General features: G+C 44.8%; 15 non-coding genes across 15 annotated transcripts; all 15 read right to left on the reverse strand.

Moving 5' to 3' along the window:
- Positions 1–1,091: 1,091 nt before the first annotated feature.
- Positions 1,092–1,164, reverse strand: trnar-ccu (transfer RNA arginine (anticodon CCU)). Its single transcript has one exon. It is a non-coding gene; the product is annotated as a tRNA-Arg (tRNA).
- Positions 1,165–1,928: 764 nt separating this feature from the next.
- trnar-ccu (transfer RNA arginine (anticodon CCU)) lies at positions 1,929–2,001 on the reverse strand. The gene has a single exon. It is a non-coding gene; the product is annotated as a tRNA-Arg (tRNA).
- A 2,990-nt stretch (positions 2,002–4,991) lies between these two features.
- trnar-ccu (transfer RNA arginine (anticodon CCU)) lies at positions 4,992–5,064 on the reverse strand. Its single transcript has one exon. It is a non-coding gene; the product is annotated as a tRNA-Arg (tRNA).
- A 487-nt stretch (positions 5,065–5,551) lies between these two features.
- On the reverse strand, positions 5,552–5,624 carry trnar-ccu (transfer RNA arginine (anticodon CCU)). Its single transcript has one exon. It is a non-coding gene; the product is annotated as a tRNA-Arg (tRNA).
- A 487-nt stretch (positions 5,625–6,111) lies between these two features.
- trnar-ccu (transfer RNA arginine (anticodon CCU)) lies at positions 6,112–6,184 on the reverse strand. Its single transcript has one exon. It is a non-coding gene; the product is annotated as a tRNA-Arg (tRNA).
- Positions 6,185–6,980: 796 nt separating this feature from the next.
- On the reverse strand, positions 6,981–7,053 carry trnar-ccu (transfer RNA arginine (anticodon CCU)). Its single transcript has one exon. It is a non-coding gene; the product is annotated as a tRNA-Arg (tRNA).
- A 764-nt stretch (positions 7,054–7,817) lies between these two features.
- Positions 7,818–7,890, reverse strand: trnar-ccu (transfer RNA arginine (anticodon CCU)). Its single transcript has one exon. It is a non-coding gene; the product is annotated as a tRNA-Arg (tRNA).
- Positions 7,891–10,887: 2,997 nt separating this feature from the next.
- On the reverse strand, positions 10,888–10,960 carry trnar-ccu (transfer RNA arginine (anticodon CCU)). The gene has a single exon. It is a non-coding gene; the product is annotated as a tRNA-Arg (tRNA).
- Positions 10,961–12,283: 1,323 nt separating this feature from the next.
- On the reverse strand, positions 12,284–12,356 carry trnar-ccu (transfer RNA arginine (anticodon CCU)). The gene has a single exon. It is a non-coding gene; the product is annotated as a tRNA-Arg (tRNA).
- A 210-nt stretch (positions 12,357–12,566) lies between these two features.
- On the reverse strand, positions 12,567–12,639 carry trnar-ccu (transfer RNA arginine (anticodon CCU)). Its single transcript has one exon. It is a non-coding gene; the product is annotated as a tRNA-Arg (tRNA).
- A 1,890-nt stretch (positions 12,640–14,529) lies between these two features.
- Positions 14,530–14,602, reverse strand: trnar-ccu (transfer RNA arginine (anticodon CCU)). Its single transcript has one exon. It is a non-coding gene; the product is annotated as a tRNA-Arg (tRNA).
- Positions 14,603–16,207: 1,605 nt separating this feature from the next.
- trnar-ccu (transfer RNA arginine (anticodon CCU)) lies at positions 16,208–16,280 on the reverse strand. Its single transcript has one exon. It is a non-coding gene; the product is annotated as a tRNA-Arg (tRNA).
- A 210-nt stretch (positions 16,281–16,490) lies between these two features.
- Positions 16,491–16,563, reverse strand: trnar-ccu (transfer RNA arginine (anticodon CCU)). The gene has a single exon. It is a non-coding gene; the product is annotated as a tRNA-Arg (tRNA).
- Positions 16,564–19,593: 3,030 nt separating this feature from the next.
- trnar-ccu (transfer RNA arginine (anticodon CCU)) lies at positions 19,594–19,666 on the reverse strand. The gene has a single exon. It is a non-coding gene; the product is annotated as a tRNA-Arg (tRNA).
- Positions 19,667–21,553: 1,887 nt separating this feature from the next.
- On the reverse strand, positions 21,554–21,626 carry trnar-ccu (transfer RNA arginine (anticodon CCU)). Its single transcript has one exon. It is a non-coding gene; the product is annotated as a tRNA-Arg (tRNA).
- Positions 21,627–22,341: the final 715 nt, after the last annotated feature.

Raw genomic sequence — 22,341 nt, forward strand, 5'->3', positions numbered from 1 at the left:
TGGCTTAGGAGTACAGTATCTTATCCATTAGGCCACTGGGGCACTGTGTTCTCAGTGTGACCTATACGAACTGATAGAAGAGGTAAAAAAATATATAATGGCAGGCACTGACAAATGCCCATGAAATTACGAATTTTTTATTTTTGTTCGTACTCCATTGCTAAAAAAACAGGTTAGCGGATGATGGTTTCGATCCATCGACCTCTGGGTTATGGGCCCAGCACGCTTCCGCTGCGCCACTCTGCTTCCAACCACCCCAGATGGGACTTGAACCCACAATCCCTGGCTTAGGAGGCTAGTGCCTTATCCAGTAGGCCACTGGGGCACTGTGTTCTCAGTATGACCTATACGAACTGATAGAAGAGGTAAAAATATATATAATGGCAGGCACTGACAAATGCCCATGAAATTACGATTTTTTTTATTTTTGTTCGTACTCCATTGCTAAAAAAAATAGGTTAGCAGAGGATGGTTTCGATCCATCGACCTCTGGGTTATGGGCCCAGCACGCTTCCGCTGCGCCACTCTGCTTCCAACCACCCAAGATTGGACCCACAAACCCTGACTTAGGAGCACAGTATCTTATCCATTAGGCCACTGGGGCACTGTGTTATCAGTATGACCTATATGAACTGATAGAAGAGGTAAAAACATATATGATGGCAGGCACTGACAAATGCCCATGAAATTACGAATTTTTTATTTTTGTTCGTACTCCATTGCTAAAAAAACAGGTTAGCAGAGGATGGTTTCGATCCATCGACCTCTGGGTTATGGGCAAAGCACGCTTCCGCTGCGCCACTCTGCTTCCAACCACCCAAGATTGGACCCACAAACCCTGACTTAGGAGTACAGTATCTTATACATTAGGCAACTGGGGCAATGTGTTCTCAGTGTGACCTATACGAACTGATAGAAGAGGTAAAAAAATATATAATGGCAGGCACTGACAAATGCCCATGAAATTACGAATTTTTTATTTTTGTTCGTACTCCATTGCTAAAAAAACAGGTTAGCAGAGGATGGTTTCGATCCATCGACCTCTGGGTTATGGGCCCAGCACGCTTCCGCTGCGCCACTCTGCTTTCAACCACCCCAGATGGGACTTGAACCCACAACCCCTGGCTTAGGAGGCCAGTGACTTATCCATTAGGCCACTGGGGCACTTTGTTCTCAGTATGACCTATACGAACTGATAGAAGAGGTAAAAAAATATATAATGGCAGGCACTGACAAATGCCCATGAAATTACGAATTTTTTATTTTCGTTCGTACTCCATTGCTAAAAAAACAGGTTAGCAGATGATGGTTTCGATCCATCGACCTCTGGGTTATGGGCCCAGCACGCTTCCGCTGCGCCACTCTGCTTCCAACCACCCAAGATTGAACCCACAAACCCTGACTTAGGAGTACAGTATCTTATCCATTAGGCCACTGGGGCACTGTGTTATCAGTATGACCTATATGAACTGATAGAAGAGGTAAAAACATATATGATGGCAGGCACTGACAAATGCCCATGAAATTACGAATTTTTTATTTTTGTTCGTACTCCATTGCTAAAAAAACAGGTTAGCAGAGGATGGTTTCGATCCATCGACCTCTGGGTTATGGGCAAAGCACGCTTCCGCTGCGCCACTCTGCTTCCAACCACCCAAGATTGGACCCACAAACCCTGACTTAGGAGTACAGTATCTTATACATTAGGCAACTGGGGCAATGTGTTCTCAGTGTGACCTATACGAACTGATAGAAGAGGTAAAAAAATATATAATGGCAGGCACTGACAAATGCCCATGAAATTACGAATTTTTTATTTTTGTTCGTACTCCATTGCTAAAAAAACAGGTTAGCAGAGGATGGTTTCGATCCATCGACCTCTGGGTTATGGGCCCAGCACGCTTCCGCTGCGCCACTCTGCTTTCAACCACCCCAGATGGGACTTGAACCCACAACCCCTGGCTTAGGAGGCCAGTGACTTATCCATTAGGCCACTGGGGCACTTTGTTCTCAGTATGACCTATACGAACTGATAGAAGAGGTAAAAAAATATATAATGGCAGGCACTGACAAATGCCCATGAAATTACGAATTTTTTATTTTTGTTCGTACTCCATTGCTAAAAAAACAGGTTAGCAGATGATGGTTTCGATCCATCGACCTCTGGGTTATGGGCCCAGCACGCTTCCGCTGCGCCACTCTGCTTCCAACCACCCAAGATTGGACCCACAAACCCTGACTTAGGAGTACAGTATCTTATCCATTAGTCCACTGGGGCACTGTGTTATCAGTATGACCTATATGAACTGATAGAAGAGGTAAAAACATATATAATGGCAGGCACAGACAAATGCCCATGAAATTACGAATTTTTTATTTTTGTTCGTACTCCATTGCTAAAAAAACAGGTTAGCAGAGGATGGTTTCGATCCATCGACCTCTGGGTTATGGGCCAAGCACGCTTCCGCGGCGCCACTCTGCTTCCAACCACCCAAGATTGGACCCACAAACCCTGACTTAGGAGTACAGTATCTTATCCATTAGGCAACTGGGGCACTGTGTTCTCAGTGTGACCTATAGGAACTGATAGAAGAGGTAAAAAAATATAAAATGGCAGGCACTGACAAATGCCCATGAAATTACGAATTTTTTATTTTTGTTCGTACTCCATTGCTAAAAAAACAGGTTAGCAGATGATGGTTTCGATCCATCGACCTCTGGGTTATGGGCCAAGCACGCTTCCGCTGCGCCACTCTGCTTCCAACCACCCAAGCTTGGACCCACAAACCCTGACTTAGGAGTACAGTATCTTATCCATTAGGCCACTGGGGCACTGTGTTATCAGTATGACCTATATGAACTGATAGAAGAGGTAAAAACATATATAATGGCAGGCACTGACAAATGCCCATGAAATTACGATTTTTTTAAATTTTTGTTCGTACTCCATTGCTAAAAAAACAGGTTAGCAGATGATGGTTTCGATCCATCGACCTCTGGGTTATGGGCCAAGCACGCTTCCGCTGCGCCACTCTGCTTCCAACCACCCAAGATTGAACCCACAATCCCTGGCTTAGGAGTACAGTATCTTATCCATTAGGCCACTGGGGCACTGTGTTCTCAGTGTGACCTATACGAACTGATAGAAGAGGTAAAAAAATATATAATGGCAGGCACTGACAAATGCCCATGAAATTACGAATGTTTTATTTTTGTTCATACTCCATTGCTAAAAAACATGTTAGCAGAGGATGGTTTCGATCCATCGACCTCTGGGTTATTTGCCCAGCACGCTTCCGCTGCGCCACTCTGCTTCCAACCACCCCAGATGGGACTTGAACCCACAAACCCTGGCTTAGGAGGCCAGTGCCTTATCGAGTAGGCCACTGGGGCACTGTGTTCTCAGTATGACCTATACGAACTGATAGAAGAGGTCAAAAAATATATAATGGCAAGCACTGACAAATGCCCATGAAATTACGATTTTTTTATTTTTGTTCGTACTCCATTGCTAAAAAAACAGGTTAGCAGATGATGGTTTCGATCCATCGACCTCTGGGTTATGGGCCAAGCACGCTTCCGCTGCGCCACTCTGCTTCCAACCACCCAAGCTTGGACCCACAAACCCTGACTTAGGAGTACAGTATCTTATCTATTAGGCCACTGGGGCACTGTGTTATCAGTATGACCTATATGAACTGATAGAAGAGGTAAAAACATATATAATGGCAGGCACTGACAAATGCCCATGAAATTACGATTTTTTTTAATTTTTGTTCGTACTCCATTGCTAAAAAAACAGGTTAGCAGATGATGGCTTCGATCCATCGACCTCTGGGTTATGGGCCAAGCACGCTTCCGCTGCGCCACTCTGCTTCCAACCACCCAAGATTGAACCCACAATCCCTGGCTTAGGAGTACAGTATCTTATCCATTAGGCCACTGGGGCACTGTGTTCTCAGTGTGACCTATACGAACTGATAGAAGAGGTAAAAAAATATATAATGGCAGGCACTGACAAATGCCCATGAAATTACGAATTTTTTATTTTTGTTCGTACTCCATTGCTAAAAAAACAGGTTAGCGGATGATGGTTTCGATCCATCGACCTCTGGGTTATGGGCCCAGCACGCTTCCGCTGCGCCACTCTGCTTCCAACCACCCCAGATGGGACTTGAACCCACAATCCCTGGCTTAGGAGGCTAGTGCCTTATCCAGTAGGCCACTGGGGCACTGTGTTCTCAGTATGACCTATACGAACTGATAGAAGAGGTAAAAAAATATATAATGGCAGGCACTGACAAATGCCCATGAAATTACGATTTTTTTTATTTTTGTTCGTACTCCATTGCTAAAAAAAATAGGTTAGCAGAGGATGGTTTCGATCCATCGACCTCTGGGTTATGGGCCCAGCACGCTTCCGCTGCGCCACTCTGCTTCCAACCACCCAAGATTGGACCCACAAACCCTGACTTAGGAGTACAGTATCTTATCCATTAGGCCACTGGGGCACTGTGTTATCAGTATGACCTATATGAACTGATAGAAGAGGTAAAAACATATATGATGGCAGGCACTGACAAATGCCCATGAAATTACGAATTTTTTATTTTTGTTCGTACTCCATTGCTAAAAAAACAGGTTAGCAGAGGATGGTTTCGATCCATCGACCTCTGGGTTATGGGCAAAGCACGCTTCCGCTGCGCCACTCTGCTTCCAACCACCCAAGATTGGACCCACAAACCCTGACTTAGGAGTACAGTATCTTATACATTAGGCAACTGGGGCAATGTGTTCTCAGTGTGACCTATACGAACTGATAGAAGAGGTAAAAAAATATATAATGGCAGGCACTGACAAATGCCCATGAAATTACGAATTTTTTATTTTTGTTCGTACTCCATTGCTAAAAAAACAGGTTAGCAGAGGATGGTTTCGATCCATCGACCTCTGGGCCCAGCACGCTTCCGCTGCGCCACTCTGCTTTCAACCACCCCAGATGGGACTTGAACCCACAACCCCTGGCTTAGGAGGCCAGTGACTTATCCATTAGGCCACTGGGGCACTTTGTTCTCAGTATGACCTATACGAACTGATAGAAGAGGTAAAAAAATATATAATGGCAGGAACTGACAAATGCCCATGAAATTACGAATTTTTTATTTTTGTTCGTACTCCATTGCTAAAAAAACAGGTTAGCAGAGGATGGTTTCGATCCATCGACCTCTGGGTTATGGGCAAAGCACGCTTCCGCTGCGCCACTCTGCTTCCAACCACCCAAGATTGGACCCACAAACCCTGACTTAGGAGTACAGTATCTTATACATTAGGCAACTGGGGCAATGTGTTCTCAGTGTGACCTATACGAACTGATAGAAGAGGTAAAAACATATATAATGGCAGGCACTGACAAATGCCCATGAAATTACGAATTTTTTATTTTTGTTCGTACTCCATTGCTAAAAAAACAGGTAAGCAGAGGATGGTTTCGATCCATCGACCTCTGGGTTATGGGCCCAGCACGCTTCCGCTGCGCCACTCTGCTTTCAACCACCCCAGATGGGACTTGAACCCACAACCCCTGGCTTAGGAGGCCAGTGACTTATCCATTAGGCCACTGGGGCACTTTGTTCTCAGTATGACCTATACGAACTGATAGAAGAGGTAAAAAAATATATAATGGCAGGCACTGACAAATGCCCATGAAATTACGAATTTTTTATTTTTGTTCGTACTCCATTGCTAAAAAAACAGGTTAGCAGAGGATGGTTTCGATCCATCGACCTCTGGGTTATGGGCAAAGCACGCTTCCGCTGCGCCACTCTGCTTCCAACCACCCAAGATTGGACCCACAAACCCTGACTTAGGAGTACAGTATCTTATACATTAGGCAACTGGGGCAATGTGTTCTCAGTGTGACCTATACGAACTGATAGAAGAGGTAAAAAAATATATAATGGCAGGCACTGACAAATGCCCATGAAATTACGAATTTTTTATTTTTGTTCGTACTCCATTGCTAAAAAAACAGGTTAGCAGAGGATGGTTTCGATCCATCGACCTCTGGGTTATGGGCCCAGCACGCTTCCGCTGCGCCACTCTGCTTTCAACCACCCCAGATGGGACTTGAACCCACAACCCCTGGCTTAGGAGGCCAGTGACTTATCCATTAGGCCACTGGGGCACTTTGTTCTCAGTATGACCTATACGAACTGATAGAAGAGGTAAAAAAATATATAATGGCAGGCACTGACAAATGCCCATGAAATTACGAATTTTTTATTTTTGTTCGTACTCCATTGCTAAAAAAACAGGTTAGCAGATGATGGTTTCGATCCATCGACCTCTGGGTTATGGGCCCAGCACGCTTCCGCTGCGCCACTCTGCTTCCAACCACCCAAGATTGGACCCACAAACCCTGACTTAGGAGTACAGTATCTTATCCATTAGTCCACTGGGGCACTGTGTTATCAGTATGACCTATATGAACTGATAGAAGAGGTAAAAACATATATAATGGCAGGCACTGACAAATGCCCATGAAATTACGAATTTTTTATTTTTGTTCGTACTCCATTGCTAAAAAAACAGGTAAGCAGAGGATGGTTTCGATCCATCGACCTCTGGGTTATGGGCCAAGCACGCTTCCGCTGCGCCACTCTGCTTCCAACCACCCAAGATTGGACCCACAAACCCTGACTTAGGAGTACAGTATCTTATCCATTAGGCAACTGGGGCACTGTGTTCTCAGTGTGACCTATAGGAACTGATAGAAGAGGTAAAAAAATATAAAATGGCAGGCACTGACAAATGCCCATGAAATTACGAATTTTTTATTTTTGTTCGTACTCCATTGCTAAAAAAACAGGTTAGCAGATGATGGTTTCGATCCATCGACCTCTGGGTTATGGGCCAAGCACGCTTCCGCTGCGCCACTCTGCTTCCAACCACCCAAGATTGAACCCACAATCCCTTTCAACCACCCCAGATGGGACTTGAACCCACAACCCCTGGCTTAGGAGGCCAGTGCCTTATCCATTAGGCCACTGGGGCACTGTATTCTCAGTATGATCTATACGAACTGATAGAAGAGGTAAAAAAATATATAATGGCAGGCACTGACAAATGCCCATGAAATTACGAATTTTTTATTTTTGTTCGTACTCCATTGCTAAAAAAACAGGTTAGCAGATGATGGTTTCGATCCATCGACCTCTGGGTTATGGGCCCAGCACGCTTCCGCTGCGCCACTCTGCTTCCAACCACCCAAGATTGGACCCACAAACCCTGACTTAGGAGTACAGTATCTTATCCATTAGGCCACTGGGGCACTGTGTTATCAGTATGACCTATATGAACTGATAGAAGAGGTAAAAAAATATATAATGGCAGGCACTGACAAATGCCCATGAAATTACGAATTTTTTATTTTTGTTCGTACTCCATTGCTAAAAAAACAGGTTAGCAGATGATGGTTTCGATCCATCGACCTCTGGGTTATGGGCCCAGCACGCTTCCGCTGCGCCACTCTGCTTCCAACCACCCAACATTGGACCCACAAACCCTGACTTAGGAGTACAGAATCTTATCCATTAGGCCACTGGGGCACTGTGTTATCAGTATGACCTATATGAACTGATAGAAGAGGTAAAAACATATATAATGGCAGGCACTGACAAATGCCCATGAAATTACAAATTTTTTATTTTTGTTCGTACTCCATTGCTAAAAAAACAGGTTAGCAGAGGATGGTTTCGATCCATCGACCTCTGGGTTATGGGCCCAGCACGCTTCCGCTGCGCCACTCTGCTTTCAACCACCCCAGATGGGACTTGAACCCACAACCCCTGGCTTAGGAGGCCAGTGACTTATCCATTAGGCCACTGGGGCACTTTGTTCTCAGTATGACCTATACGAACTGATAGAAGAGGTAAAAAAATATATAATGGCAGGCACTGACAAATGCCCATGAAATTACGAATTTTTTATTTTTGTTCGTACTCCATTGCTAAAAAAACAGGTTAGCAGATGATGGTTTCGATCCATCGACCTCTGGGTTATGGGCCCAGCACGCTTCCGCTGCGCCACTCTGCTTCCAACCACCCAAGATTGGACCCACAAACCCTGACTTAGGAGTACAGTATCTTATCCATTAGTCCACTGGGGCACTGTGTTATCAGTATGACCTATATGAACTGATAGAAGAGGTAAAAACATATATAATGGCAGGCACAGACAAATGCCCATGAAATTACGAATTTTTTATTTTTGTTCGTACTCCATTGCTAAAAAAACAGGTTAGCAGAGGATGGTTTCGATCCATCGACCTCTGGGTTATGGGCCAAGCACGCTTCCGCGGCGCCACTCTGCTTCCAACCACCCAAGATTGGACCCACAAACCCTGACTTAGGAGTACAGTATCTTATCCATTAGGCAACTGGGGCACTGTGTTCTCAGTGTGACCTATAGGAACTGATAGAAGAGGTAAAAAAATATAAAATGGCAGGCACTGACAAATGCCCATGAAATTACGAATTTTTTATTTTTGTTCGTACTCCATTGCTAAAAAAACAGGTTAGCAGATGATGGTTTCGATCCATCGACCTCTGGGTTATGGGCCAAGCACGCTTCCGCTGCGCCACTCTGCTTCCAACCACCCAAGCTTGGACCCACAAACCCTGACTTAGGAGTACAGTATCTTATCCATTAGGCCACTGGGGCACTGTGTTATCAGTATGACCTATATGAACTGATAGAAGAGGTAAAAACATATATAATGGCAGGCACTGACAAATGCCCATGAAATTACGATTTTTTTAAATTTTTGTTCGTACTCCATTGCTAAAAAAACAGGTTAGCAGATGATGGTTTCGATCCATCGACCTCTGGGTTATGGGCCAAGCACGCTTCCGCTGCGCCACTCTGCTTCCAACCACCCAAGATTGAACCCACAATCCCTGGCTTAGGAGTACAGTATCTTATCCATTAGGCCACTGGGGCACTGTGTTCTCAGTGTGACCTATACGAACTGATAGAAGAGGTAAAAAAATATATAATGGCAGGCACTGACAAATGCCCATGAAATTACGAATGTTTTATTTTTGTTCATACTCCATTGCTAAAAAACATGTTAGCAGAGGATGGTTTCGATCCATCGACCTCTGGGTTATGGGCCCAGCACGCTTCCGCTGCGCCACTCTGCTTCCAACCACCCCAGATGGGACTTGAACCCACAAACCCTGGCTTAGGAGGCCAGTGCCTTATCGAGTAGGCCACTGGGGCACTGTGTTCTCAGTATGACCTATACGAACTGATAGAAGAGGTCAAAAAATATATAATGGCAAGCACTGACAAATGCCCATGAAATTACGATTTTTTTATTTTTGTTCGTACTCCATTGCTAAAAAAACAGGTTAGCAGATGATGGTTTCGATCCATCGACCTCTGGGTTATGGGCCAAGCACGCTTCCGCTGCGCCACTCTGCTTCCAACCACCCAAGCTTGGACCCACAAACCCTGACTTAGGAGTACAGTATCTTATCTATTAGGCCACTGGGGCACTGTGTTATCAGTATGACCTATATGAACTGATAGAAGAGGTAAAAACATATATAATGGCAGGCACTGACAAATGCCCATGAAATTACGATTTTTTTTAATTTTTGTTCGTACTCCATTGCTAAAAAAACAGGTTAGCAGATGATGGCTTCGATCCATCGACCTCTGGGTTATGGGCCAAGCACGCTTCCGCTGCGCCACTCTGCTTCCAACCACCCAAGATTGAACCCACAATCCCTGGCTTAGGAGTACAGTATCTTATCCATTAGGCCACTGGGGCACTGTGTTCTCAGTGTGACCTATACGAACTGATAGAAGAGGTAAAAAAATATATAATGGCAGGCACTGACAAATGCCCATGAAATTACGAATTTTTTATTTTTGTTCGTACTCCATTGCTAAAAAAACAGGTTAGCGGATGATGGTTTCGATCCATCGACCTCTGGGTTATGGGCCCAGCACGCTTCCGCTGCGCCACTCTGCTTCCAACCACCCCAGATGGGACTTGAACCCACAATCCCTGGCTTAGGAGGCTAGTGCCTTATCCAGTAGGCCACTGGGGCACTGTGTTCTCAGTATGACCTATACGAACTGATAGAAGAGGTAAAAAAATATATAATGGCAGGCACTGACAAATGCCCATGAAATTACGATTTTTTTTATTTTTGTTCGTACTCCATTGCTAAAAAAAATAGGTTAGCAGAGGATGGTTTCGATCCATCGACCTCTGGGTTATGGGCCCAGCACGCTTCCGCTGCGCCACTCTGCTTCCAACCACCCAAGATTGGACCCACAAACCCTGACTTAGGAGTACAGTATCTTATCCATTAGGCCACTGGGGCACTGTGTTATCAGTATGACCTATATGAACTGATAGAAGAGGTAAAAACATATATGATGGCAGGCACTGACAAATGCCCATGAAATTACGAATTTTTTATTTTTGTTCGTACTCCATTGCTAAAAAAACAGGTTAGCAGAGGATGGTTTCGATCCATCGACCTCTGGGTTATGGGCAAAGCACGCTTCCGCTGCGCCACTCTGCTTCCAACCACCCAAGATTGGACCCACAAACCCTGACTTAGGAGTACAGTATCTTATACATTAGGCAACTGGGGCAATGTGTTCTCAGTGTGACCTATACGAACTGATAGAAGAGGTAAAAAAATATATAATGGCAGGCACTGACAAATGCCCATGAAATTACGAATTTTTTATTTTTGTTCGTACTCCATTGCTAAAAAAACAGGTTAGCAGAGGATGGTTTCGATCCATCGACCTCTGGGTTATGGGCCCAGCACGCTTCCGCTGCGCCACTCTGCTTTCAACCACCCCAGATGGGACTTGAACCCACAACCCCTGGCTTAGGAGGCCAGTGACTTATCCATTAGGCCACTGGGGCACTTTGTTCTCAGTATGACCTATACGAACTGATAGAAGAGGTAAAAAAATATATAATGGCAGGCACTGACAAATGCCCATGAAATTACGAATTTTTTATTTTTGTTCGTACTCCATTGCTAAAAAAACAGGTTAGCAGATGATGGTTTCGATCCATCGACCTCTGGGTTATGGGCCCAGCACGCTTCCGCTGCGCCACTCTGCTTCCAACCACCCAAGATTGGACCCACAAACCCTGACTTAGGAGTACAGTATCTTATCCATTAGTCCACTGGGGCACTGTGTTATCAGTATGACCTATATGAACTGATAGAAGAGGTAAAAACATATATAATGGCAGGCACTGACAAATGCCCATGAAATTACGAATTTTTTATTTTTGTTCGTACTCCATTGCTAAAAAAACAGGTTAGCAGAGGATGGTTTCGATCCATCGACCTCTGGGTTATGGGCCAAGCACGCTTCCGCTGCGCCACTCTGCTTCCAACCACCCAAGATTGGACCCACAAACCCTGACTTAGGAGTACAGTATCTTATCCATTAGGCAACTGGGGCACTGTGTTCTCAGTGTGACCTATAGGAACTGATAGAAGAGGTAAAAAAATATAAAATGGCAGGCACTGACAAATGCCCATGAAATTACGAATTTTTAAATTTTTGTTCGTACTCCATTGCTAAAAAAACAGGTTAGCAGATGATGGTTTCGATCCATCGACCTCTGGGTTATGGGCCAAGCACGCTTCCGCTGCGCCACTCTGCTTCCAACCACCCAAGCTTGGACCCACAAACCCTGACTTAGGAGTACAGTATCTTATCCATTAGGCCACTGGGGCACTGTGTTATCAGTATGACCTATATGAACTGATAGAAGAGGTAAAAACATATATAATGGCAGGCACTGACAAATGCCCATGAAATTACGATTTTTTTAAATTTTTGTTCGTACTCCATTGCTAAAAAAACAGGTTAGCAGATGATGGTTTCGATCCATCGACCTCTGGGTTATGGGCCAAGCACGCTTCCGCTGCGCCACTCTGCTTCCAACCACCCAAGATTGAACCCACAATCCCTGGCTTAGGAGTACAGTATCTTATCCATTAGGCCACTGGGGCACTGTGTTCTCAGTATGACCTATACGAACTGATAGAAGAGGTCAAAAAATATATAATGGCAGGCACTGACAAATGCCCATGAAATTACGATTTTTTTTATTTTTGTTCGTACTCCATTGCTAAAAAAAACAGGTTAGCAGAGGATGGTTTCGATCCATCGACCTCTGGGTTATGGGCCCAGCACGCTTCCGCTGCGCCACTCTGCTTCCAACCACCCCAGATGGGACTTGAACCCACAATCCCTGGCTTAGGAGGCCAGTGCCTTATCCATTAGGCCACTGGGGCACTGTGTTCTCAGTATGATCTATACGAACTGATAGAAGAGGTAAAAAAATATATAATGGCAGGCACTGACAAATGCCCATGAAATTACGAATTTTTTATTTTTGTTCGTACTCCATTGCTAAAAAAACAGGTTAGCAGAGGATGGTTTCGATCCATCGACCTCTGGGTTATGGGCCCAGCACGCTTCCGCTGCGCCACTCTGCTTTCAACCACCCCAGATGGGACTTGAACCCACAACGCCTGGCTTAGGAGGCCAGTGCCTTATCCATTAGGCCACTGGGGCACTTTGTTCTCAGTATGACCTATACGAACTGATAGAAGAGGTAAAAAAATATATAATGGCAGGCACTGACAAATGCCCATGAAATTACGATTTTTTTTATTTTTGTTCGTACTCCATTGCTAAAAAAACAGGTTAGCAGATGATGGTTTCGATCCATCGACCTCTGGGTTATGGGCCCAGCACGCTTCCGCTGCGCCACTCTGCTTCCAACCACCCAAGATTGGACCCACAAACCCTGACTTAGGAGTACAGTATCTTATCCATTAGGCCACTGGGGCACTGTGTTATCAGTATGACCTATATGAACTGATAGAAGAGGTAAAAACATATATAATGGCAGGCACTGACAAATGCCCATGAAATTACGAATTTTTTATTTTTGTTCGTACTCCATTGCTAAAAAAACAGGTTAGCAGAGGATGGTTTCGATCCATCGACCTCTGGGTTATGGGCCCAGCACGCTTCCGCTGCGCCACTCTGCTTCCAACCACCCAAGATTGGACCCACAAACCCTGACTTAGGAGTACAGTGTCTTATCCATTAGGCAACTGGGGCACTGTGTTCTCAGTGTGACCTATAGGAACTGATAGAAGAGGTAAAAAAATATATAATGGCAGGCACTGACAAATGCCCATGAAATTACGAATTTTTTATTTTTGTTCGTACTCCATTGCTAAAAAAACAGGTTAGCAGATGATGGTTTCGATCCATCGACCTCTGGGTTATGGGCCAAGCACGCTTCCGCTGCGCCACTCTGCTTCCAACCACCCAAGCTTGGACCCACAAACCCTGACTTAGGAGTACAGTATCTTATCCATTAGGCCACTGGGGCACTGTGTTATCAGTATGACCTATATGAACTGATAGAAGAGGTAAAAACATATATAATGGCAGGCACTGACAAATGCCCATGAAATTACGATTTTTTTAAAATTTTTGTTCGTACTCCATTGCTAAAAAAACAGGTTAGCAGATGATGGTTTCGATCCATCGACCTCTGGGTTATGGGCCAAGCACGCTTCCGCTGCGCCACTCTGCTTCCAACCACCCACGATTGAAGCCACAATCCCTGGCTTAGGAGTACAGTATCTTATCCATTAGGCCACTGGGGCACTGTGTTCTCAGTGTGACCTATACGAACTGATAGAAGAGGTAAAAAAATATATAATGGCAGGCACTGACAAATGCCCATGAAATTACGAATGTTTTATTTTTGTTCATACTCCATTGCTAAAAAAACATGTTAGCAGAGGATGGTTTCGATCCATCGACCTCTGGGTTATGGGCCCAGCACGCTTCCGCTGCGCCACTCTGCTTCCAACCACCCCAGATGGGACTTGAACCAGCAATCCCTGGCTTAGGAGGCTAGTGCCTTATCCAGTAGGCCACTGGGGCACTGTGTTCTCAGTATGACCTATACGAACTGATAGAAGAGGTAAAAAAATATATAATGGCAGGCACTGACAAATGCCCATGAAATTACGATTTTTTTTATTTTTGTTCGTACTCCATTGCTAAAAAAAACAGGTTAGCCGAGGATGGTTTCGATCCATCGACCTCTGGGTTATGGGCCCAGCATGCTTCCGCTGCGCCACTCTGCTTCCAACCACCCCAGATGGGACTTGAACCCACAATCCCTGGCTTAGGAGGGAAGTGCCTTATCCATTAGGCCACTGGGGCACTGTGTTCTCAGTATGACCTATACGAACTGATAGAAGAGGTAAAAATATATATAATGGCAGGCACTGACAAATGCCCATGAAATTACGAATTTTTTATTTTTGTTCATACTCCATTGCTAAAAAAACATGTTAGCAGAGGATGGTTTCGATCCATCGACCTCTGGGTTATGGGCCCAGCACGCTTCCGCTGCGCCACTCTGCTTTCAACCACCCCAGATGGGACTTGAACCCACAACCCCTGGCTTAGGAGGCCAGTGCCTTATCCATTAGGCCACTGGGGCACTGTATTCTCAGTATGATCTATACGAACTGATAGAAGAGGTAAAAAAATATATAATGGCAGGCACTGACAAATGCCCATGAAATTACGAATTTTTTATTTTTGTTCGTACTCCATTGCTAAAAAAACAGGTTAGCAGATGATGGTTTCGATCCATCGACCTCTGGGTTATGGGCCAAGCACGCTTCCGCTGCGCCACTCTGCTTCCAACCACCCAAGCTTGGACCCACAAACCCTGACTTAGGAGTACAGTATCTTATCTATTAGGCCACTGGGGCACTGTGTTATCAGTATGACCTATATGAACTGATAGAAGAGGTAAAAACATATATAATGGCAGGCACTGACAAATGCCCATGAAATTACGATTTTTTTTAATTTTTGTTCGTACTCCATTGCTAAAAAAACAGGTTAGCAGATGATGGCTTCGATCCATCGACCTCTGGGTTATGGGCCAAGCACGCTTCCGCTGCGCCACTCTGCTTCCAACCACCCAAGATTGAACCCACAATCCCTGGCTTAGGAGTACAGTATCTTATCCATTAGGCCACTGGGGCACTGTGTTCTCAGTGTGACCTATACGAACTGATAGAAGAGGTAAAAAAATATATAATGGCAGGCACTGACAAATGCCCATGAAATTACGAATTTTTTATTTTTGTTCGTACTCCATTGCTAAAAAAACAGGTTAGCGGATGATGGTTTCGATCCATCGACCTCTGGGTTATGGGCCCAGCACGCTTCCGCTGCGCCACTCTGCTTCCAACCACCCCAGATGGGACTTGAACCCACAATCCCTGGCTTAGGAGGCTAGTGCCTTATCCAGTAGGCCACTGGGGCACTGTGTTCTCAGTATGACCTATACGAACTGATAGAAGAGGTAAAAAAATATATAATGGCAGGCACTGACAAATGCCCATGAAATTACGATTTTTTTTATTTTTGTTCGAACTCCATTGCTAAAAAAAATAGGTTAGCAGAGGATGGTTTCGATTCATCGACCTCTGGGTTATGGGCCCAGCACGCTTCCGCTGCGCCACTCTGCTTCCAACCACCCAAGATTGGACCCACAAACCCTGACTTAGGAGTACAGTATCTTATCCATTAGGCCACTGGGGCACTGTGTTATCAGTATGACCTATATGAACTGATAGAAGAGGTAAAAACATATATGATGGCAGGCACTGACAAATGCCCATGAAATTACGAATTTTTTATTTTTGTTCGTACTCCATTGCTAAAAAAACAGGTTAGCAGAGGATGGTTTCGATCCATCGACCTCTGGGTTATGGGCAAAGCACGCTTCCGCTGCGCCACTCTGCTTCCAACCACCCAAGATTGGACCCACAAACCCTGACTTAGGAGTACAGTATCTTATACATTAGGCAACTGGGGCAATGTGTTCTCAGTGTGACCTATACGAACTGATAGAAGAGGTAAAAAAATATATAATGGCAGGCACTGACAAATGCCCATGAAATTACGAATTTTTTATTTTTGTTCGTACTCCATTGCTAAAAAAACAGGTTAGCAGAGGATGGTTTCGATCCATTGACCTCTGGGTTATGGGCCCAGCACGCTTCCGCTGCGCCACTCTGCTTTCAACCACCCCAGATGGGACTTGAACCCACAACCCCTGGCTTAGGAGGCCAGTGCCTTATCCATTAGGCCACTGGGGCACTGTATTCTCAGTATGATCTATACGAACTGATAGAAGAGGTAAAAACATATATAATGGCAGGCACTGACAAATGCCCATGAAATTACGAATTTTTTATTTTTGTTCGTACTCCATTGCTAAAAAAACAGGTTAGCAGATGATGGTTTCGATCCATCGACCTCTGGGTTATGGGCCCAGCACGCTTCCGCTGCGCCACTCTGCTTCCAACCACCCCAGATGGGACTTGACCCCACAACCCCTGGCTTAGGAGGCCAGTGCCTTATCCATTAGGCCACTGGGGCACTGTATTCTCAGTATGATCTATACGAACTGATAGAAGAGGTAAAAAAATATATAATGGCAGGCACTGACAAATGCCCATGAAATTACGAATTTTTTATTTTTGTTCGTACTCCATTGCTAAAAAAACAGGTTAGCAGATGATGGTTTCGATCCATCGACCTCTGGGTTATGGGCCAAGCACGCTTCCGCTGCGCCACTCTGCTTCCAACCACCCAAGCTTGGACCCACAAACCCTGACTTAGGAGTACAGTATCTTATCCATTAGGCCACTGGGGCACTGTGTTATCAGTATGACCTATATGAACTGATAGAAGAGGTAAAAACATATATAATGGCAGGCACTGACAAATGCCCATGAAATTACGATTTTTTTAAATTTTTGTTCGTACTCCATTGCTAAAAAAACAGGTTAGCAGATGATGGTTTCGATCCATCGACCTCTGGGTTATGGGCCAAGCACGCTTCCGCTGCGCCACTCTGCTTCCAACCACCCAAGATTGAACCCACAATCCCTTTCAACCACCCCAGATGGGACTTGAACCCACAACCCCTGGCTTAGGAAAACAGTGCCTTATCCATTAGGCCACTGGGGCACTGTATTCTCAGTATGATCTATACGAACTGATAGAAGAGGTAAAAAAATATATAATGGCAGGCACTGACAAATGCCCATGAAATTACAAATTTTTTATTTTTGTTCGTACTCCATTGCTAATAAAACAGGTTAGCAGATGATGGTTTCGATCCATCGACCTCTGGGTTATGGGCCCAGCACGCTTCCGCTGCGCCACTCTGCTTCCAACCACCCAAGATTGGACCCACAAACCCTGACTTAGGAGTACAGTATCTTATCCATTAGGCCACTGGGGCACTGTGTTATCAGTATGACCTATATGAACTGATAGAAGAGGTAAAAAAATATATAATGGCAGGCACTGACAAATGCCCATGAAATTACGAATTTTTTATTTTTGTTCGTACTCCATTGCTAAAAAAACAGGTTAGCAGATGATGGTTTCGATCCATCGACCTCTGGGTTATGGGCCCAGCACGCTTCCGCTGCGCCACTCTGCTTCCAACCACCCAACATTGGACCCACAAACCCTGACTTAGGAGTACAGAATCTTATCCATTAGGCCACTGGGGCACTGTGTTATCAGTATGACCTATATGAACTGATAGAAGAGGTAAAAACATATATAATGGCAGGCACTGACAAATGCCCATGAAATTACAAATTTTTTATTTTTGTTCGTACTCCATTGCTAAAAAAACAGGTTAGCAGAGGATGGTTTCGATCCATCGACCTCTGGGTTATGGGCCCAGCACGCTTCCGCTGCGCCACTCTGCTTCCAACCACCCAAGATTGGACCCACAAACCCTGACTTAGGAGTACAGTATCTTATCCATTAGGCAACTGGGGCACTGTGTTCTCAGTGTGACCTATACGAACTGATAGAAGAGGTAAAAAAATATATAATGGCAAGCACTGACAAATGCCCATGAAATTACGATTTTTTTATTTTTGTTCGTACTCCATTGCTAAAAAAACAGGTTAGCAGATGATGGTTTCGATCCATCGACCTCTGGGTTATGGGCCAAGCACGCTTCCGCTGCGCCACTCTGCTTCCAACCACCCAAGCTTGGACCCACAAACCCTGACTTAGGAGTACAGTATCTTATCTATTAGGCCACTGGGGCACTGTGTTATCTGTATGACCTATATGAACTGATAGAAGAGGTAAAAACATATATAATGGCAGGCACTGACAAATGCCCATGAAATTACGATTTTTTTTAATTTTTGTTCGTACTCCATTGCTAAAAAAACAGGTTAGCAGATGATGGCTTCGATCCATCGACCTCTGGGTTATGGGCCAAGCACGCTTCCGCTGCGCCACTCTGCTTCCAACCACCCAAGATTGAACCCACAATCCCTGGCTTAGGAGTACAGTATCTTATCCATTAGGCCACTGGGGCACTGTGTTCTCAGTGTGACCTATACGAACTGATAGAAGAGGTAAAAAAATATATAATGGCAGGCACTGACAAATGCCCATGAAATTACGAATTTTTTATTTTTGTTCGTACTCCATTGCTAAAAAAACAGGTTAGCGGATGATGGTTTCGATCCATCGACCTCTCGGTTATGGCCCCAGCACGCTTCCGCTGCGCCACTCTGCTTCCAACCACCCCAGATGGGACTTGAACCCACAATCCCTGGCTTAGGAGGCTAGTGCCTTATCCAGTAGGCCACTGGGGCACTGTGTTCTCAGTATGACCTATACGAACTGATAGAAGAGGTAAAAAAATATATAATGGCAGGCACTGACAAATGCCCATGAAATTACGATTTTTTTTATTTTTGTTCGTACTCCATTGCTAAAAAAAATAGGTTAGCAGAGGATGGTTTCGATCCATCGACCTCTGGGTTATGGGCCCAGCACGCTTCCGCTGCGCCACTCTGCTTCCAACCACCCAAGATTGGACCCACAAACCCTGACTTAGGAGTACAGTATCTTATCCATTAGGCCACTGGGGCACTGTGTTATCAGTATGACCTATATGAACTGATAGAAGAGGTAAAAACATATATGATGGCAGGCACTGACAAATGCCCATGAAATTACGAATTTTTTATTTTTGTTCGTACTCCATTGCTAAAAAAACAGGTTAGCAGAGGATGGTTTCGATCCATCGACCTCTGGGTTATGGGCAAAGCACGCTTCCGCTGCGCCACTCTGCTTCCAACCACCCAAGATTGGACCCACAAACCCTGACTTAGGAGTACAGTATCTTATACATTAGGCAACTGGGGCAATGTGTTCTCAGTGTGACCTATACGAACTGATAGAAGAGGTAAAAAAATATATAATGGCAGGCACTGACAAATGCCCATGAAATTACGAATTTTTTATTTTTGTTCGTACTCCATTGCTAAAAAAACAGGTTAGCAGAGGATGGTTTCGATCCATCGACCTCTGGGTTATGGGCCCAGCACGCTTCCGCTGCGCCACTCTGCTTTCAACCACCCCAGATGGGACTTGAACCCACAACCCCTGGCTTAGGAGGCCAGTGACTTATCCATTAGGCCACTGGGGCACTTTGTTCTCAGTATGACCTATACGAACTGATAGAAGAGGTAAAAAAATATATAATGGCAGGCACTGACAAATGCCCATGAAATTACGAATTTTTTATTTTTGTTCGTACTCCATTGCTAAAAAAACAGGTTAGGAGATGATGGTTTCGATCCATCGACCTCTGGGTTATGGGCCCAGCACGCTTCCGCTGCGCCACTCTGCTTCCAACCACCCAAGATTGGACCCACAAACCCTGACTTAGGAGTACAGTATCTTATCCATTAGTCCACTGGGGCACTGTGTTATCAGTATGACCTATATGAACTGATAGAAGAGGTAAAAACATATATAATGGCAGGCACTGACAAATGCCCATGAAATTACGAATTTTTTATTTTTGTTCGTACTCCATTGCTAAAAAAACAGGTTAGCAGAGGATGGTTTCGATCCATCGACCTCTGGGTTATGGGCCAAGCACGCTCCCGCTGCGCCACTCTGCTTCCAACCACCCAAGATTGGACCCACAAACCCTGACTTAGGAGTACAGTATCTTATCCATTAGGCAACTGGGGCACTGTGTTCTCAGTGTGACCTATAGGAACTGATAGAAGAGGTAAAAAAATATAAAATGGCAGGCACTGACAAATGCCCATGAAATTACGAATTTTTTATTTTTGTTCGTACTCCATTGCTAAAAAAACAGGTTAGCAGATGATGGTTTCGATCCATCGACCTCTGGGTTATGGGCCAAGCACGCTTCCGCTGCGCCACTCTGCTTCCAACCACCCAAGCTTGGACCCACAAACCCTGACTTAGGAGTACAGTATCTTATCCATTAGGCCAGTGGGGCACTGTGTTATCAGTATGACCTATATGAACTGATAGAAGAGGTAAAAACATATATAATGGCAGGCACTGACAAATGCCCATGAAATTACGATTTTTTTAAATTTTTGTTCGTACTCCATTGCTAAAAAAACAGGTTAGCAGATGATGGTTTCGATCCATCGACCTCTGGGTTATGGGCCAAGCACGCTTCCGCTGCGCCACTCTGCTTCCAACCACCCAAGATTGAACCCACAATCCCTGGCTTAGGAGTACAGTATCTTATCCATTAGGCCACTGGGGCACTGTGTTCTCAGTGTGACCTATACGAACTGATAGAAGAGGTAAAAAAATATATAATGGCAGGCACTGACAAATGCCCATGAAATTACGAATGTTTTATTTTTGTTCATACTCCATTGCTAAAAAACATGTTAGCAGAGGATGGTTTCGATCCATCGACCTCTGGGTTATGGGCCCAGCACGCTTCCGCTGCGCCACTCTGCTTCCAACCACCCCAGATGGGACTTGAACCCACAAACCCTGGCTTAGGAGGCCAGTGCCTTATCGAGTAGGCCACTGGGGCACTGTGTTCTCAGTATGACCTATACGAACTGATAGAAGAGGTCAAAAAATATATAATGGCAGGCACTGACAAATGCCCATGAAATTACGATTTTTTTTATTTTTGTTCGAACTCCATTGCTAAAAAAAACAGGTTAGCAGAGGATGGTTTCGATCCATCGACCTCTGGGTTATGGGCCCAGCACGCTTCCGCTGCGCCACTCTGCTTCCAACCAGCCCAGATGGGACTTGAACCCACAATCCCTGGCTTAGGAGGCCAGTGCCTTATCCATTAGGCCACTGGGGCACTGTGTTCTCAGTATGATCTATACGAACTGATAGAAGAGGTAAAAAAATATATAATGGCAGGCACTGACAAATGCCCATGAAATTACGAATTTTTTATTTTTGTTCGTACTCCATTGCTAAAAAAACAGGTTAGCAGAGGATGGTTTCGATCCATCGACCTCTGGGTTATGGGCCCAGCACGCTTCCGCTGCGCCACTCTGCTTTCAACCACCCCAGATGGGACTTGAACCCACAACGCCTGGCTTAGGAGGCCAGTGCCTTATCCATTAGGCCACTGGGGCACTTTGTTCTCAGTATGACCTATACGAACTGATAGAAGAGGTAAAAAAATATATAATGGCAGGCACTGACAAATGCCCATGAAATTACGATTTTTTTTATTTTTGTTCGTACTCCATTGCTAAAAAAACAGGTTAGCAGATGATGGTTTCGATCCATCGACCTCTGGGTTATGGGCCCAGCACGCTTCCGCTGCGCCACTCTGCTTCCAACCACCCAAGATTGGACCCACAAACCCTGACTTAGGAGTACAGTATCTTATCCATTAGGCCACTGGGGCACTGTGTTATCAGTATGACCTATATGAACTGATAGAAGAGGTAAAAACATATATAATGGCAGGCACTGACAAATGCCCATGAAATTACGAATTTTTTATTTTTGTTCGTACTCCATTGCTAAAAAAACAGGTTAGCAGAGGATGGTTTCGATCCATCGACCTCTGGGTTATGGGCCCAGCACGCTTCCGCTGCGCCACTCTGCTTCCAACCACCCAAGATTGGACCCACAAACCCTGACTTAGGAGTACAGTGTCTTATCCATTAGGCAACTGGGGCACTGTGTTCTCAGTGTGACCTATAGGAACTGATAGAAGAGGTAAAAAAATATATAATGGCAGGCACTGACAAATGCCCATGAAATTACGAATTTTTTATTTTTGTTCGTACTCCATTGCTAAAAAAACAGGTTAGCAGATGATGGTTTCGATCCATCGAC

This window comes from Salvelinus fontinalis, unplaced genomic scaffold, assembly GCF_029448725.1.
Source record: "Salvelinus fontinalis isolate EN_2023a unplaced genomic scaffold, ASM2944872v1 scaffold_0195, whole genome shotgun sequence".
In the NCBI taxonomy this organism is placed as follows: Eukaryota; Metazoa; Chordata; class Actinopteri; order Salmoniformes; family Salmonidae; genus Salvelinus; species Salvelinus fontinalis.